Genomic DNA, 16,605 nt, shown 5'->3' with positions numbered 1-16,605 from the left:
ACTAGTGCCCCTTGGAGATTTACAAGGCAAGAGGGGCTGAGTCACATGCTCTTTGAGACAAGGTCCCTTTTCTGCAATCATTGAAATAACTTCATGTGGGTTGTAGGATTGCAGGGCTGCCAAAATGAGGGACAGGTTCAGTGCCGCTCTCTGACAGGCTGGGAAGATGCTTCTCTGTAGCTCTCGGATTACAAAGGGCATAGTGAGTTGACTGTACACAGAGCAGTTAAAATTCACCAGGTGGAGGATGGGGGCAGCAAGAGCTCTGGACCCAAAATCAGGTTCAAATCCTGGGCCTTTAGAGGTACCATCTCCAAACCATAGAGTTTTCATTCCCAGAATGGAAATAGTACCTACCTCATGAGGTAGGTATAAAGATGAACCATTACAAAGTAAGAACGGCTAATATTTGTTGAGCAGGCTACTTGCTCTGAGCCTCAAGGTTCTCATCTGGGAAATGGGGATAATAATATACGTCTTGCAATGATAGTAATTGCTAACATTTCTTTAATGTTTATCATGTGCTGCATACTTCACTATGCATTTCATGTAGATTAGACGTAATAATGTATGCCCAATGCTAGGCCCATAGTAGGTTCTCAATACATGCTAGGGTTATTAGTGTTAGTAATGATCTCATTGCATCCGTATGCCATCCATAGGAAGTAGATGCTCTTATTAGCACCATTAGAGGTGAGGAGCCTGGAGCGCAGAGCATTTAAGTTTTATAGCCAGCCGGAAGTGGACCTGGGATTTGAACCTGGGTCTAGCTCTTAATTGCTGCATTCTTCTACCTTCTGGTAGTGGACGTAAGTGACAGTTAATTATGTCTCATGATGATGTATTTGTTACTGACTCTGCTCTCAGAAAATAAGGAAAATTTGCCTAAAGAACAGGTTGAAATGGCTAAAATCCTGTCTTGTGTCCTAATTTAAAGAGTCAAGAGAGAAACAGTCTGTCTTGGGGCATTAAGAAGAGTAGACAAGATGAGTTGATTGGTATATGTCTCACACGTTCTTACTCCTTTGTGGGCGTGCTCAGGCTTGCTGGTTGATAGTCTGGTAGGCAGGGCGGTGCAGGTGCTGAGGGTGTAGACAGTGATGTGGTTGCTGAGGTGGGTAAGATGGGCCCCCTGTCCTGGAGCCCATGGTCCAAATGCAGGAGCGAGAGCTGGACACAGATGATAATAAGAATTAAAAGGGCTCAGCACCATGGCAGAAGCGTTATGAGCCCAGAGGGGTTTCCATGACCATGGATGAAAAGTCAGGGAGCTTTCTGGAGGAGGTAGCTCGGGTGCTGTGCCGTAGACATGCAGAGAGGGGGCCGGCGGTCTGGCAGATGGAGCGTGGTAAGCGAGGCAGAGATGCGTGAGTGTGTGCAGGGACAATTACTTTGCTGGGATAATTGGAAAGGAGGAGGATGAGGCTGGGAAGGTAAGTTGGGGCCCACTTCTGAAGGAACAAGCTAAGGAGGCTGGCCTTCATCTTACAGGCCACTGATTCTCAAAGTGCACCTTGACCAGCAGCACCCTGAGCGCTGGTTAGAAATGCACATTCTCCAGCCCAACCCCAGACGCACGGAATCAGAGTCTTGGGTTGTGGCCCTGCCTCCCCCAGGGTTTAACAGCCCCCGCCCACCCCGGGTGGTGCTAGCCAGCAGGAGAGTTTGAGTGCGGCTGCTCTGAGCCGGGAGGAGAGCTGCTGAGGCTTACTGAAAAGAAGTCCATCTTCAAAATCCCAGACCAGAGCCACTCTTGACCTGACCATGGACAGCTCTTGGCCTCTGCTCCCACAGTTCAGACGTGGAGGCTCTGAATAGTTATGGACAATACCTGTGTTTATAGTGCAGCCTGGATTCAGACAGTAAACTTGAACAGCTGTCAAAAATTTGGTTTCAAAAAAAGGTTTTTATCCTCAGAACCTCCTAGAAAATCTCACGTGGTGCTGGTATGTAATGCAGGTTAAAGATCAGTCTCTCATTTGAAAGAAGGAGGAACCCAGCATCCTGCTTGTTGAGCCTCCCTTCCCACAGCCCCTGAGCCCCCCCTCCAGTCCCCTGCCCCCAGAATGGCCCCACAGGTACCCCAGAAGTCCTCCCTCTTCTGGTACAGACACAAGACAGCACCTCAGAGAGGGTGGGACTCACCTGTCCCCCACCAGGAGCACTGTGGCAGAGCCGTCTGAAAATGTGGGTACTCTTCTTCAGGTCATCTTGCCGCACTTAGTTTCTTATTTACTAGAAGGAGTCTGTAGTATCTCCAGCTGGAACAGCTGGATAGAGAGCTACAGAATCTAGGAAGCATTCTGCGCCCCTCCTCGTCTGAGAGCTCGGCATTTTGCCCAGATGCCTGGTGTATCTTAGTGGGAGATCGTTTATAACCACTTCCAAGTGCTCCCTTTCATCTGCGCCAAATAACGCATAATCCCCACTTGATGAGCAATTAGAGAAGACCGCCTGAACACTTCGCACGGCTTGAAGATGAGTTTCTTTTTAATGAGAAATTCCTTGACCCATATTTATTTATGCCCGCTCCAGTTTGTAATTCATAACTCAGCGAATGTCAGGATTGAAAGCGCTCTTTAAAATCCTCAAGTTCGGCCCCCTCATGTTGTAGATGAGTATCCGAGGTCCAGAAAGGGAGCTTGCAAAGTCCCACGGAAGGATGGTTTGGCTGGGCCCTGTCCGCACCACAGCCAGTGCCCCCTCCCTTCCCTTCTCATTGTGCACATTCCCCTTTACTGGAGTAAGGGATTACCACAGTGACACAGTTCTGCGCTTTTTTCCCCCTTCCTCCTGATCCCCTTTGTCACATATTAATATGTGCTTGTCACTGGGCTGCAAACAGGTTTCATTAAAATTGTCTTCTCATCAGAGAAGAAAGGACATCTTCTGACAAAAGAAAAAGTGTCTCTGTGGTCCAAGGAGACCACAGAAGGCCAAGTTCAGCCATAAATAAAGAGTTGGAAAGGAAAGGAACGGGGGGGTGGAAATAAATTGCAGCATTTTCTGTTTGCTGCAGCATTTTCATTCTACAGTGCACATGGTGTCCATTTTTCCACTCTCAGGCAGGCACTTTATTCTGCGTCACCCTCATTCAGCATGTTTACTATACGGAAAATCGTTTAAACACATTAAATTAATTATATCCGTGACTCAATTTCAATTGATTCAGTGTGCACACTCTGGTCTGGGAACCGGGCCTGTGGTTCCTGGTTGGCATGCTAAAGAAGAGATTTCCAATTCTTCCATGCGTCCTAGATCCAGACTCAGCTGTTAGCTTGGGGCCCAGCTCTGTTTTACCTTCTTAGGAGCTCTCCTCCCAGTTATGCTTCTCAGGGAACACTGGGTTGTGGATTCTGTGTCCCCACCTGCACACTGATGGCCTGGGGAGTCCTACCTGCCTCTGATTCCCTGAGTACACTGTTCTAAGTTTTGGCCCAGTTACTACCTCTTACCTCTCTATGGTCTGCAAATCTCAGAATGCTCTCCCACGTGGAAACCCCTCTTCTGCCAAATGTATGATCAGAAACTCCTGCTGGAGTTGGCTATTTAAGGTATCAAAAGCCCAGAGCATTCTGAGAATCCCAGCTCAGCCGGTTTCCTCGGGCAACATTCCTAACCTTCTAGATGTATAAGCAGCTCCCAGGGAACTTCCTTAAAAATTCTGATTTCCCAGCCCCACCCAGAACTTCTGATCCAATGGTTCCAAGGAATTCACAGGATTAACAAGTAGGCCTGGTGATTCTCAAATAGTAACCATGAGAATTGCTTGGGGCTCTGATGGATTTGCCCCTGCATACATGTGTGCACGCGCGGGCACACACACATTTTGATTTTAAACCTGTCAGAGATGTATTTGCTCCTACATTTGTTCACTCCTTTAGTAGCCCCTGGGCTGGGTGCTGGGAGCTGAAAACATGGAAAGGAATAATGTGTGGTCCTTCCCTTAAGAACTCCCTTCCCAGTGAGGGATATAGACAAGTAGATGAATAATTGCTGGGCACTATCCAAGGTCTGTCCAAAGCCCTTGGAGGGAGGGTTCCGTTCAGCTTACGGGAGTAAAGACCAGAGGGCTGTCTTTGGTTTTCCTGCAGTTCAGTAAGCAGTATGATAATTGCAAGGAGCCTGTGTGGTGGTGCATTCTGACCCTGTGCCATGTGTTGGGTAGCGAGGATGCGATGTCAGGCTCCTCCATGCCCAGGACTAATGGTGGTCTACTGTGATGTAACAGACTCCCTCTAATTCGGTGTTTCTACCAAGCATACACTAAATTCATCAACCAGCTTATATCCATAATGCTTCAAAACATGCTTGGGAACATGTGCTAAATATCCAGGTAAAAATGAAACCCTTCATTTTCTTTGGGTGATCACTTTTTTTTTTTTTAAGATTTTATTTATTTTTTTGAGAGAGGGAAAGAGAGAGAGAGCCTGAGCAGGGGGAGAAGCAGAGGGAGAAGCAGACTCCCCACTGAGCAGGGAGCCTAACTTGGGGCTTAATTCTAGGACCCTGAGATCATGACCTGAGCCAAAGGCAGACACTTAGCCAATTGAGCCACCTGGGTGCCCTGGGTGATCACTTTTTAATTTTTTCCAGTTTCCAGTCTCTTAAAACAAGGATGACATACCAGCTCTCAAGTGGACAAATCCTTTGGGCATGTCAGCTTAAGATATGGTGGCTCTAACTCGCAGTATACCCCCTTAAGTAAATGTCCCTTCTGATTTGTCTCTTACAATGACACCGTATTTACTTCGTAGTGCCTAGGACGGAGGCTAAATTAATATAATCTCATTGTACCCCATGATGAAAACATAATACGTGCAACATTTTTCCTGGAACGTTACTGAGGGTATGCACCAGCTTTGCATGGGGGCTGTGAGGCTTCCAAGAGCATTCGGCACATGGAGAAATTGAAAGAGGCTCCCAGGGATTATCTTTGATTATAAGAAGAGGGCCCATTCTTTCTAAACTCTTTCCTGTGATTGCCTCCTCCCTCCCTGTGGACGGACCTAATGTAGAAATGATCCAAAGTTCCTCCAAATAATAGCCCTGTTCTTCATCGTCTGCCCAGCCTCTCAACCAGCTGTGGGTCTGGCCATCTCGGTGTAACATCTGTCGGGGGAGACCAGCAGCCTCAGCTTCGGGCATGTCACCTCCAATGGCAGTCATCTCTAATTGATCACACCAAGGAGGTGACAAAGAACAGCAGATGGGGATTTGCAGAGTTTATTGTTCTATTTGCTTTTGTTGCTGGTGAACAGCAATCCAGCCTTCGCTGGTGTAGCCCTGCGATTTACATGATGATATAAATCATCATGCAAGATTTGTTAAAAAAATATATATGTATCTCCTCTAAGACTCAAATACTGCCACTGTGCTCCCCCTGCCAACATCTTACCTGAAAAGAGGGCATCACAGAGTAAACTCGGTTTGGTTGAAATGCCAATGACTGTAGGTAGTTAGGGGAAGCCAGTGAGATGCTCATCCCAGGGAGATATTAGCTAAAGCCCCTTTTTATGTCACACACACTGCTCCCTTGTCCTACTGGGATGCTGAAGTTGCGTAGTTGATTTTTTATCCAAATAGGAAACTTCATGCCACACACACACACACACACACACACACACACACTCATACGAATTAGTAAACATCCTCTTGCTAGAGTTGGCCCATCTCGCCTGCCTATCCCATCTTTTGGACTCCTGGTCTTATTCTCTAAGTCTTATTCTCTAAGACATGTTAATCTACAGGCTTTGCACCAGCCACCCATTCATGATTTCTATCTGGTATCAGCATTTCAGATTGAATTCCAGTGAGATAAGAGACAGAGCACTAGGAAGTCTAGCCGGAAGTAGAGAAAACTCGACCAGTCCCGGATCTGACCCCTTCTGGTACTGGTCCTTCCCCCAGTCATGACTCCATCCCCTGGACTATCAGGGCTCTGGCTGTTCCTTCATTTTGTACTCGAGGCCGTCACTAGGAACTTGTGACTATGATGTATCTACTGTACATCCTAGAAAATCGGGCTTGTCCCAGTGACCTCACGTTAGCTCCGACACCATTCAAGCTTTCCTAATTTAAGGCCTTCCTTTCCTGAGCCTCTCTTGGCTGTTCCCAGGAGCCATAGCCAATCCACCCCAAACTTCCCCTCTGCATCCCACCTGTCTCTGCCCCATCCCACACTCTGGGAGTTCCAGGGGAATTACATCATAGACAAACTTAACTGAGGAGCTGATTTGAGAACTTGGCTAATGCCCCCCACCCCCAGCTCAGATAAAATGTACCATGTCCTGGGGCATGGCGGTGATGAATTACAACAGGAAATGCAAATTCGTAAAGTCAGACAAAAGGAGGCCACAGTCCACCTCTTAGAGCTGTGTGACCTCAAGGAAATTATTTACCTCTCATCTACGGAGGGAAATTTAACCTACTTCATAGGGTTGAGAGGGTAAGTAATGATGGTGTTTAGCTCCCCAACCACATCATCACTATTTCTATTATTATTACTACCGCTGTCCCCATGTTGACTTTTCAAAGAACAGAGTTTATGTGGGTCTAATTAAGCAGTATTCAGAATCAAGTCCAGCAAAACAATCGTTCTGTACCTACCGAGTGCCAGTCTGTTTCACATATACTATCTCATTTAATTGTCTCAATAACAAATCCATTAACTTGTATTAAGGTTGTAGCGGTTTACTGTCAAAACAGAATGGAGTCAGCCCTGCTTGTAAGCAAGAATACTTTCGAGTGGGGCGCCTGGGTAGCACAGTCGTTAAGCGTCTGCCTTCGGCTCAGGGCGTGATCCCGGCGTTATGGGATCAAGCCCCACATCAGGCTCCTCCACTGGGAGCCTGCTTCTTTCTCTCCCACTCCCCTGCTGTGTTCCCTCTCTCGCTGGCTGTCTCTCTGACACATAAATAAATAAAAAATCTTTAAAAAAAAAAAAAAAGAATACTTTCGAGTTTCCTACCTGCTGCCATTCACTCTGGGGATTTGATACTCACCTTAGAAGTAGAAGGCTTTTGCTCGCAGACCCCACCTCTGTTCCTCTGTTTAGTCTGGCTCAAACTCCCACGGCCCTGAGAATTAGCACTCAGCATTACACACGAAAGCTAGCTAGAGCAGATGCTGTTAGTGTCCCAGCCATATCTCCTGGGATCTCTCGTAGGGCTTTGGTCAGGTCTGCCCAGCCCCTAGCCGTGCAGGTGTCCCTGCTGATGGCTCACGCCTTGGGTGATTGAAGGTGCCTGGGACCTACACCCTAGCCCAGCGGCCTGCAGCAATGACTGGCTGGCCTGGTCCTATGACACCAGCGCTAGTCACGCTCCAGAGCTCCCTGTGAGATTAGGGTGAGGCTGGCCCTCACCTGAAACCACATTCTTGGCCTTCTCTCTCCTCTCACCCTTACAAGTTTCTCCAGAGAACACATCTTTAAAAAAATCGCTTGCACACAATTCCCTGTCCTGGGCTTCTTGACCTTCTGGAGGACCCAATCGAAGATACCCAGGTATCTTTATGGGAAATGTAAATGTCCTCAAGAGGGAATTTTTCCTGTAACCTAATTGTCATCTCTGCATTTAAGTTTAGCAGCAACCCTCCCCCGTCGCCTCCCTCACACCAGGGAGAGGGTTCTGGACTCTTCTCCCTGAGTATACTCAGTTGCATTTTGCTTCTGCCCTTGCCCGTTGCAGTCAGCCTGGGGGAAAGCCATACCTGCCTCCTCTGATGAAGTAGCAGCTCCCAGATTTGCAGGCACCACAGCTTTTCATGCCTCTGGTCTCACAGTTCTGCACCCGGCATTTTACAGCTGGTAGAAGCTCTTCACCACTGGTAACCTTGAGTTAACTTTGTTGGATGTAATCCACACATGATTGAGAAGTTCAGTCACACTCTCCCACTCTGCTGCCTTTGGGGTTCTAGAAACTAAAAAGACTTTTTCTGCCCAATAAATAACCAGAACTGACAAGAGAAGTAGTAACAGGATCTATAGTTGTTGAATCTGCTAATAATGATCCCCAAATTCTTGCTGTGATGGCTGGCATCAGTGTTTCACACAGGTTGTGAAATCTCCCCAGCATGTCTGTGTAGGGCTGGAGACAAGGGCTCCTGAGGCAGGAAAGAGGCAGGAGAGAAACCCACCCTCTAACCCCCTCCCCGGTCTCTCCCATCCCTGTCTCTCTGGGGCTCAAGTCCTAGCGCCTGAGGGGGAGAAAGGGTTGCTGATGGGCCCTCTGTGACTTCAGACTGTCAGGAGTATTTTCTAGAGGTAATTGTTAGCAATAAACAACTATGATAATAATAATAATAATCACTGTGTGACTGCCCTTGTGCACGGAGTACATTTATAGTCTCTGGCTCCTTCATTGTTCAGTGCAATTCCATTTATTAACATAATGCTAATAATAGCTATCAATTAATGAGCTCCTCCTGCATCCCAGGCATCACCCTAAGCACTGTACACATGTTATTGAATGTGATGCTCCAAACAGCCACCAGGTGGGGGATGGGTAATTCCACGTGCCCCAAAGCCTCCTCCCAGTGAGCTGTGTCCAGCCCTCTCACCTCTCTGTCCCATCTCGCCCCCGTGTCACCTTGTCAGGGAGGCCTCGCCCACACCCTATTTAAAGTCACAGCTCCCACCCCCTCATTCTGTCTCACCGCAGTTACCCCCACCACCCCCACAGTGCCTCCTGTTAAGACTTAGAGCTGAGTGCCTGGGACATACTAAGTACCTGATCAATCTTTGTTTAATGAATGAAGGGTTTCAATAATTAACGACCATGTCATAGATTTTTTGAAAACAGGCTGAGCAAAGATAAATGATGTACCCAGCATCCTACAGGTAGTGAGTAACAAGAGTGTATTCAAAACCGCCCGATCTGGCTAACTCAGAAGCCCATGTTCTTCACCATTTAAGTGTTCCATTAATTCGACCAACAATGCTAGCACCTCCGATAAGCCAGAGCTGGGCCAGGCAGGGGGAGCAATATGGAAGGTCTGCTTCCAAGGAATTCGCTGTCCAAACAACCTCGTGAGACGTGTGGGAAGGGAGCAAGAACCACTTTCCCCAAGTTAACAGTGGAGGATTTTGTGGGCTCCCAGCCTGCATTGGCTTATCTGTGTGTCCGTCTGCCCCTTCCCAGTGGACAGTGAGCCTGGGAGCTCCTTGACGGGACTGGGGCTCATCATTCTCTCTGTACCTCTGGTGCCGTGTATAATACTGGCTCTTAGTCCTTGAACTACATGTTCGTTGATTGAATGAATGAGGAAATTGTAGCTCAGCGCAGCAGAGCGGCTCGACTGGGCTCCCACGGTGTTACTGGTGAGCCTCGTTCAGAATCACATCCTAGTTCTTCTGATTCTAAAGGCAGGTGTCTCCAAATCTTGGGTTCCAGGTGCCACTCGGCTGCCCTCCCCCCACCGTTTCTTTAACACAATTACAAATGACTGCAGATAACGTACAGCACGGGAAAGAAACCTACTCCTTCTGCTGTCAGACAGATTTGAAAGATCAAAATAATGTGGTTTAGCAATTTGTTTCAATTGATGCCTAGCCTTCCAAAGCTTGCAAGTTTGACTTTCTCAAGTCAGGGAAAAAATAGCTGTTTCCTTATGAAAAGCAGTGTGGGGGAGTGTATCGTCTCATGAGAGCTTCAACAGAGCCCTATGTACAGACACTGTCCAGGTCTCTGCGAGAAACAAAGGAAGGAGCCAGTGAGAAGGTGGTCATAGTAACAATTACTGTAATGACAAATGTCATGATAATGGGAATGGCTGTAATTTTAAATGCTCACTATATGCTGGGTGCTGTGCTAAGCTCTTAAATGCATTATCTCATCTGATACTTATAATAACTCTGGTGATGGGTTGAATTGTGTCCCCTTAAAAATCCATATTTGAACTCCTAACCCAAAGTGCCTCAGGATATGACCTTATTTGGAAATAGGGTCATTGCAGATGTAATTAGTTAAGATGAGGTCCTACTGGAGTAGGGTAATCCGGTTTAACTAGCATCCTTATAAAAAGGAGAAAATTGGAGACAGACATGCACACAGGGAGAACACCACGTGCAGATGAAGGCAGAGAGGGGGTGATGCTTCCGCAAGCCGAGTAACACCAGCGATTGCCAGAAATCCACCAGAAACTGGAGAGAGAGGGGTGGGACTGACTCTCGTCTGCAGCCCTCAGAAGGAACCAGTTCTGCTGACACTTTGATCTTGGACTTTCAGCCTCCGGGGCCGTGAGACAGTACATTTCAGTGGTTTAAACCACCCAGTTTGTGATGTTTTGTTAAGGCAGCCCCTAGCAAACTAATACAACCCCATGGAATGGCAGCTGTCATTACCAGCATTTGGCAGGTGAGAAAACTCAGAGGTTAAATAATTTACCCAAGGTTGGACACAGGACACAGTCTGCCTAATTTTTTACCCTCGCAGTTAACCAGTATCCTATACCTAGACAAGCTGTCCTCTGTTAGGGGCCAGAAGAATCCCAGCCAGAGAAGAACAGAGCTGAAAGGAGCCAGTGAGACCTGCATGTCTCACCACCCACTGTCCAGGTGGGAAGTCTGCGGCCCTAGTGTGAGGTGAGGCTGGAGCCAGGGCCCTGGCCCCTCATCTCTAGGCGGGCAACTCTCCCTGATGACCGGCTTCTGCTGCCTGAGGGGAAAGTTCTGTGCCTCTCAGTATGGCCAGCCCATCCCAGAAGCAGCTCCTTATGTTTCACTCACTTACTCCCCTGACTGGGGGAGCAAGGGTATTTGCAACCCCGTGTTTTTCAAATAACATATATGCATTGAACACTACATCAAAAACTAATGATGTACTATATGTTTGCTAACTGAACATGATTAAAAAAAAAGTAAAACATATGTGTCCTTTTCGGATCACGAAAATAATACACGATCAGAAAGAAAATGTAAAAAGTACAGGCGAGCACCGAAAAGAAAATCAAAGTCACCCGTAACTTCATCATTCAGACGTGAAGCACCACACTTCACACTCAGCTGTGGTCTTCCTTTTTTTTTTAATTCTTTTACGGCTATTTGTTTTGATCCCTCACATATAGGGATTATAAAGCTTTTTCTGTAGCAGTGGTTCTCAATCATTTTAACCCCATCTTTCTTTTTTATTATGATAAAATATACATAAAATGTACCATTTTAACCACTTGTAAGGGCAGAGTTCAGCGGCATGAAACAGTCACCACCCCCATCTCCAGAGCTCCTCATCTTCCCAGACTGAGCATCTGTACCCATTAAACACTAACCTCCCATTAGGTGCAATCATTTTTTTTAAAAAGATTTTATTTATGTACTTGAGAGAGAGTGTGTGAGTGGGAGAGAGAATCTGAAGTAGACACCACACAGAGCGTGGAGCCCAATGCGGGGCTTGATCTCACAACTGCAAGGTCATGACCTGAGCTGAAACCAAGCATTGGAGGCTTAACTGACTGAGCCACCCAGGCACCCAGTGCAATTATTTTTAAACTATCATTTATTATGGGAAAGCTGGTTTTATTTATTTATTATTTATATTGAAAAGTATTTGTAAAAAGAAAAGTAGTTTGCTAACTAATTTTTTTTCTGCCTTTCCATTTTTAATTTTTTTATTTAAATTCAATTAGCCAACATATAGTACATCATTAGTTTCAAATGTAGTGTTCAATAATTCATCAGTTGCATATAACACCCAGTGCTCATCATATCACGTGCCCTTCTTAATGCCCATCACCCAGTTTTACCATCCCCCCGCCAACCTCCCCTCCTGCAACCCTCAGTGTTTCCTAGAGTTAAGAGTCCCTCATGGTTTGTCTCCCTCTCTGATGACTTCCCATTTAGTTTTCCCTCCCTTCCCCAATGGTCCTCTATCCTGTTTCTTACATTCCACATATGAGTGAAACCAGATGATAATTGTCTTTCTCTGATTGACTTATTTCGCTCGGCATATGCTAACTAATGCTAACTAATTTTTGAAGAAAATTACTTGCAAGCTACCACTAACCAAATAGTTATTAGCCTAGCAAAATTTTCATACAGAAATTAAAGAATGTACATTTTAAAATGTTGAGAATACAGTGAGCAAAATTTTTACAGTAAAGTTTAAAGTAAAATACAGTTAAATAGGAGTCATATCCCCACTATTGAGGAAGACACTCAGACTAAGATAAACCCAGATCCTGTGAGAAAAGCAAATCTGAAGAGCCCCATAACACATCACATGCATTTCTCCTTGCGAGAGGCCAGAATACCCCCCCAGTGTGTGTCAAGGTATGTTAGCCTGTGCCCTCGCTAAGTGGGAGGGAAGCCTTCTGCCATCAGGGGAGCACAGCAGACATAAATTTCAGCTGACAAGACACACAGCTTTAAACACTGATGGATGCCAGCTCCGCCTGCGTGGGCTGGTGCAGCGGTGACTCACACACACGAGGATGTGACCTTGTCTATGGCCAGCCCTTTGTCAGGGGGCAGAGGGAGCTGGGAAGATCCATCTTCTCCTGGAACTGCAGCCCCATGCACCCCTTTCTTTTTCAGTGGAATTCAAGCTTCCTAGAATTCTTGTTCAAACAAGAATTGTTTAAATTGTATTTGGCTGGGGCGCCTGGGTGGCACAGTCTGTTGAGCATTGACTCTTGGTTTCGGCTCAGGTCATGATCTCAGGCAGGGTCCTGAGATCAAGCCCCATATTTGGCTCCACACTGGGCACGGAGCCTGCTTAAGTCTCCCTCTCCCTCTGCCCCTCCCCTGCTCATGCACACATGCACTCTCTCTCTCTCTCTCAAATAAATAAATCTTTAATAAATAAATAAACAGTAATTGGCAAATCACTCAGTTTCTAGGCCTGGAGTCTGGTCAGGGCACTGTACACTGTGAAGGGGGTGTGGGAGGGACAGGATTGGGAGGTGGGGATGCCCACCTTTGCCATCCCAAAAGGAGATCAGGTGAAATGCTTAGGATCATAGACTCTGGAGACAGAATCCTCGGTTCACATCTTGGCTCCACTTGCTAGTCAGGTAAACCGGGGCAAGAACTTAATCTCTTTGCACCTCAGTTTCCTTGTGTGTAAAATGGAGATAATGCCTTAGATTAGGCCCCTTGTAGATAGGCTCTGAGCTGGAGCATTGGGTGAGGCAGGTTTATGGGAGGGTGAACTCAAGAAATGCACTGTAAGGGAGTGAGGGAAGCAGCTTGGAGCAGAGCAAGAAGCTGATCGGAAATGTGGTTGCAACTGAGGCTGCAGTTGATCCTGGGAGCTCTCTGGAGCTGGAATGGCCCTCACAGTCATCCACAGCGAGGCACAGGGCCCAGGCCTTTGTATCTTCCCATCAGCCAGTGACAGGCCCCAGGAGGGGTGCCTCCATGGGCAAGGAGGTTCCCCATGGTAGATGGTGATTCCCAGTAGGAGATCCAGCTAGGCCTGTCAGTCGCCAGTATTCCCAGGAGCTGGAGGATGTGCTTCAGCTATCAAGAGGAGAGCCGATCAGAGCCCCCCCAGGATACCCTACAGATAACAGCAGGGCCTACTGTATAGGATCATGGGGATTAAAGAGGTTTATGCCTGTATGGTGCGGGACACGATGGGAGCTAAATTACCACAAGAATAATAAGGAAGGGTGCATCCGGATACCAGCTGCACGTAGTCCTCTAGACCCGCAAACACCTGTGATTCACTTTACAGTAGGTGCAGGGGGTTGGCAGGTCCCCACGTCACTGCTCCAGCTGCATTCTGGCAGTGCTTCCAATCTTGGGGAATTCCCATTCTCACAGTCCTATGCACACAAGCAAATGCACTCACGTGGACTCCATAAACATACACACACAACCCTAAATATGTGACTTATGGGTGTTCATAGTCACCGCATACATAGCTATTTATCAGTCTGGTCTGCTGGTTTTCAAATTTGTTTTCCAAAAGAGATTTTACAGAGAAGCCCAATATCATGGCCCCTCATTTAACATATATGTTAACATTAAGATTATAGGTAACATTACTTTGTTTTTCTCCTAAATTTGCTCCTTGGAGAGCGCCTGGGTGGCTCAGTCGTTAAGCATCAGACTCTTGATTTCAGCTCAGGTCATGATCTTGGGCTTGTGCGGTCAAACCTAGCTTCAGGCTCCACACTGAGTGTGGAGCGTGCTTGAGATTCTCTCTCTCCCTCTCCCTCTGTTCCTCCCCCTGCTTGCAAGCGCATGCATTTCCTCTCTCTCTCCCCCTCTCAAAGAAACTTTTTGCACCTTTGAAGACTCCTCATTAGCCCTCCTCATTTATTAAAAAATAAGCAAGCAAATTTCTGCCGTAACAAAGATGAAGCAAAGCCAAAGCGGGGAAGCTGGCCTGGGCCCTCAGGTCAGCGCACCCTGGTCAGCCCCCAGGCAGGGCGGGAGGGAGGAGAGCAGCCGTGATGGCAGGTCCATGCACAGCGCCTCAGAGGCGGGAGAGGGCACCATCTTAGCTGGGACCCAAATCTACATTCTTTATTTTAATCACTTTTGATTTTAATGTGTACAATAAAAAGATAACTAGCATTTGAGGTAGCAAGAAGGGGTTTCTTCTTTAGGTTTTTTAAGAGGCAGATATTTAGTAAAGAAAAGTACAGATGGTACGTGGAGGCCACAAAAATCACTAAGGTGATACACATATCATGGGGGTTTCTTACTGCTTTATCTTTATCTGGAAAGGCACTTTGGTCATCCTCTTTAAAGGTGAAGAAATGAATCACAAAAGAGCGGAAGAGAGAGAGAGAAAGCAATAGCAGAACAGTTGTCATCTTGGGCGGCCTGCCTAGTCACCAAAGCAGCAAACGATACTGTACTTTTACACCCAAGATTTTTGTGGTAGGAGTAATAGCCTTTTTGTTTCATGGCCTTTCACCACATTCTGCGTGTTCTTCGTAATAAAAAAAAAAAAAATGGGTTTGGCCAGGGGGTAGGTGTCCATTAAACAGACAAGAGCCAGGCAGCTTTGGGTAAGCTGCCTGTGGCGGCTGGTGGAACTTGGCCCTGGACCCCAGGCAGCACAGTGTGGAAATCCCTGCCCTCGTCCTGATTGTGCCATCATCTTGAGTCTGAGTACTTGGTTAGCTTTACGGTGGAGCCTTCTCCTACCGACTCCTTGTGGGTGGGGTTCTAGAAAGACCCCTGCATTCTCAGTGGCTGGCCCACAGTCTGGCCTCTACTAGAGTCCCAGCTCATGGTCAGTGAACAAACACATCAGAGATTTTTGTCACCACCTGTCCCCCACCTCCTCGACATCTCTTAAGGGCTTTATGTATAGTAGATATACAGGAAAGACTAGTTAGCTGGTTGGATGGGTGAGTGGGTGGGTGAAAGGGTGGATGGGTGTATGGGTAGGTGGATGGACACAGGAATGGATGATAGAGAGATACAGGTATATACAAGGATAGATAGATGGATGAATAGATGAGTATGTGGGTGGGTGGATGGATGGATAGGTATGTGGATAGGTGGATGGATACACGGAGAGAAGGCAGGTGGGTAGATGGGCAGGTCAGTGGTCAAAGATGAGTGAGCAGGTAGTCTGTAGGTAAATAGGTGGGTGAGAAGGAATGAGTGGTGAACAGGCCCAGAAGAGGTAATTGCAATTCATGTGTGTCTGCTTCGTTCTAATCAAAGCACATTTTCTCTGGGAGGATCTACAGAGGTGATGGCCCTGATGTCTTGACTCCTCTTCCGTACAAGTCCTGACCTCTAGAAAGTGTTTGCTGCATTTTCTGATGTGAGACCCCATCTTGTCATCTGACTCATGGAAATACATGTTTCATTTCATGCCATTATTCTTCACTCACACTTCACCCTTTCAGGAATCGGGCCTCATTAAAATCTGTCCTCTTCCCAGGTCCTCTTTGAGGAAGTTCCTTGTTAGGGCATTTCTGCTGTGAAATGTATCATACCAACTGATGTGAGTGCCAACCTGAATGCTAAAGACTGTTATTAGCAGATTTAGCCTAGAGATGTTTCAGAGTTGTCAGTTCTGATGTTCATAGGATTATATTTTCAAACATCATCACACATCCTCTATGACAGACTTGATTACTGTGATGAACTAGTTTTCTTCCTTTAAGAAATGTTCCAGTTGCAAAAATGATTCTGAAAGCATTGGTGAAAAATGCCGGGCAAAACTGAAGTGACACCATCTCATTTGGGTGGCTTATTTACCTTCCTGGGAGAAGCAGCCCGGTGTGGCAGAAAGAGCACTGGACGTGGAGTCCACAGACCTAGGTTTGCATGCTGTCTCAGCCATCTTAGCAGTGGTGACCTTGGGGAAGTCTCCAATCTTTACATTCCCTGCTGCAAAATGAGACCAGTGACCAAGAGCCCCTTGCTGGGTTGCTCTGGAGATGAATTAAGGAAGCTGTGTTACAAACTGTAAAGTGCAGTGTATGATTAAGGGGTCCCCAGTAGAAGAAGAAAGCAAGCCATAACTCATCTATATCATTTTATTTATTTATTTATTTATTTATTTATTTATTTATTTATTTAGGTTCCCAAGTTTTATTCCAGAACTCATACAAAATATTCCAGATAAATGAATTTTATTTTTTAAAGATTTTATTTATTTATTTATTTATTTATTTATTTATTTATTT

General features: G+C 46.5%; 1 protein-coding gene across 1 annotated transcript in view; it reads left to right on the top strand.

Moving 5' to 3' along the window:
• GABBR2 (gamma-aminobutyric acid type B receptor subunit 2) overlaps positions 1–16,605 on the top strand; it is a 333,176-nt gene that overhangs the window by 200,837 nt on the left and 115,734 nt on the right. The gene's annotated exons all lie outside the window — the stretch shown is intronic.

The sequence above is a fragment of the Ursus maritimus genome, unplaced genomic scaffold (assembly GCF_017311325.1).
Source record: "Ursus maritimus isolate PB19 unplaced genomic scaffold, ASM1731132v1 scaffold_17, whole genome shotgun sequence".
In the NCBI taxonomy this organism is placed as follows: Eukaryota; Metazoa; Chordata; class Mammalia; order Carnivora; family Ursidae; genus Ursus; species Ursus maritimus.
This window is presented reverse-complemented; position numbering and strand designations above follow the sequence as displayed.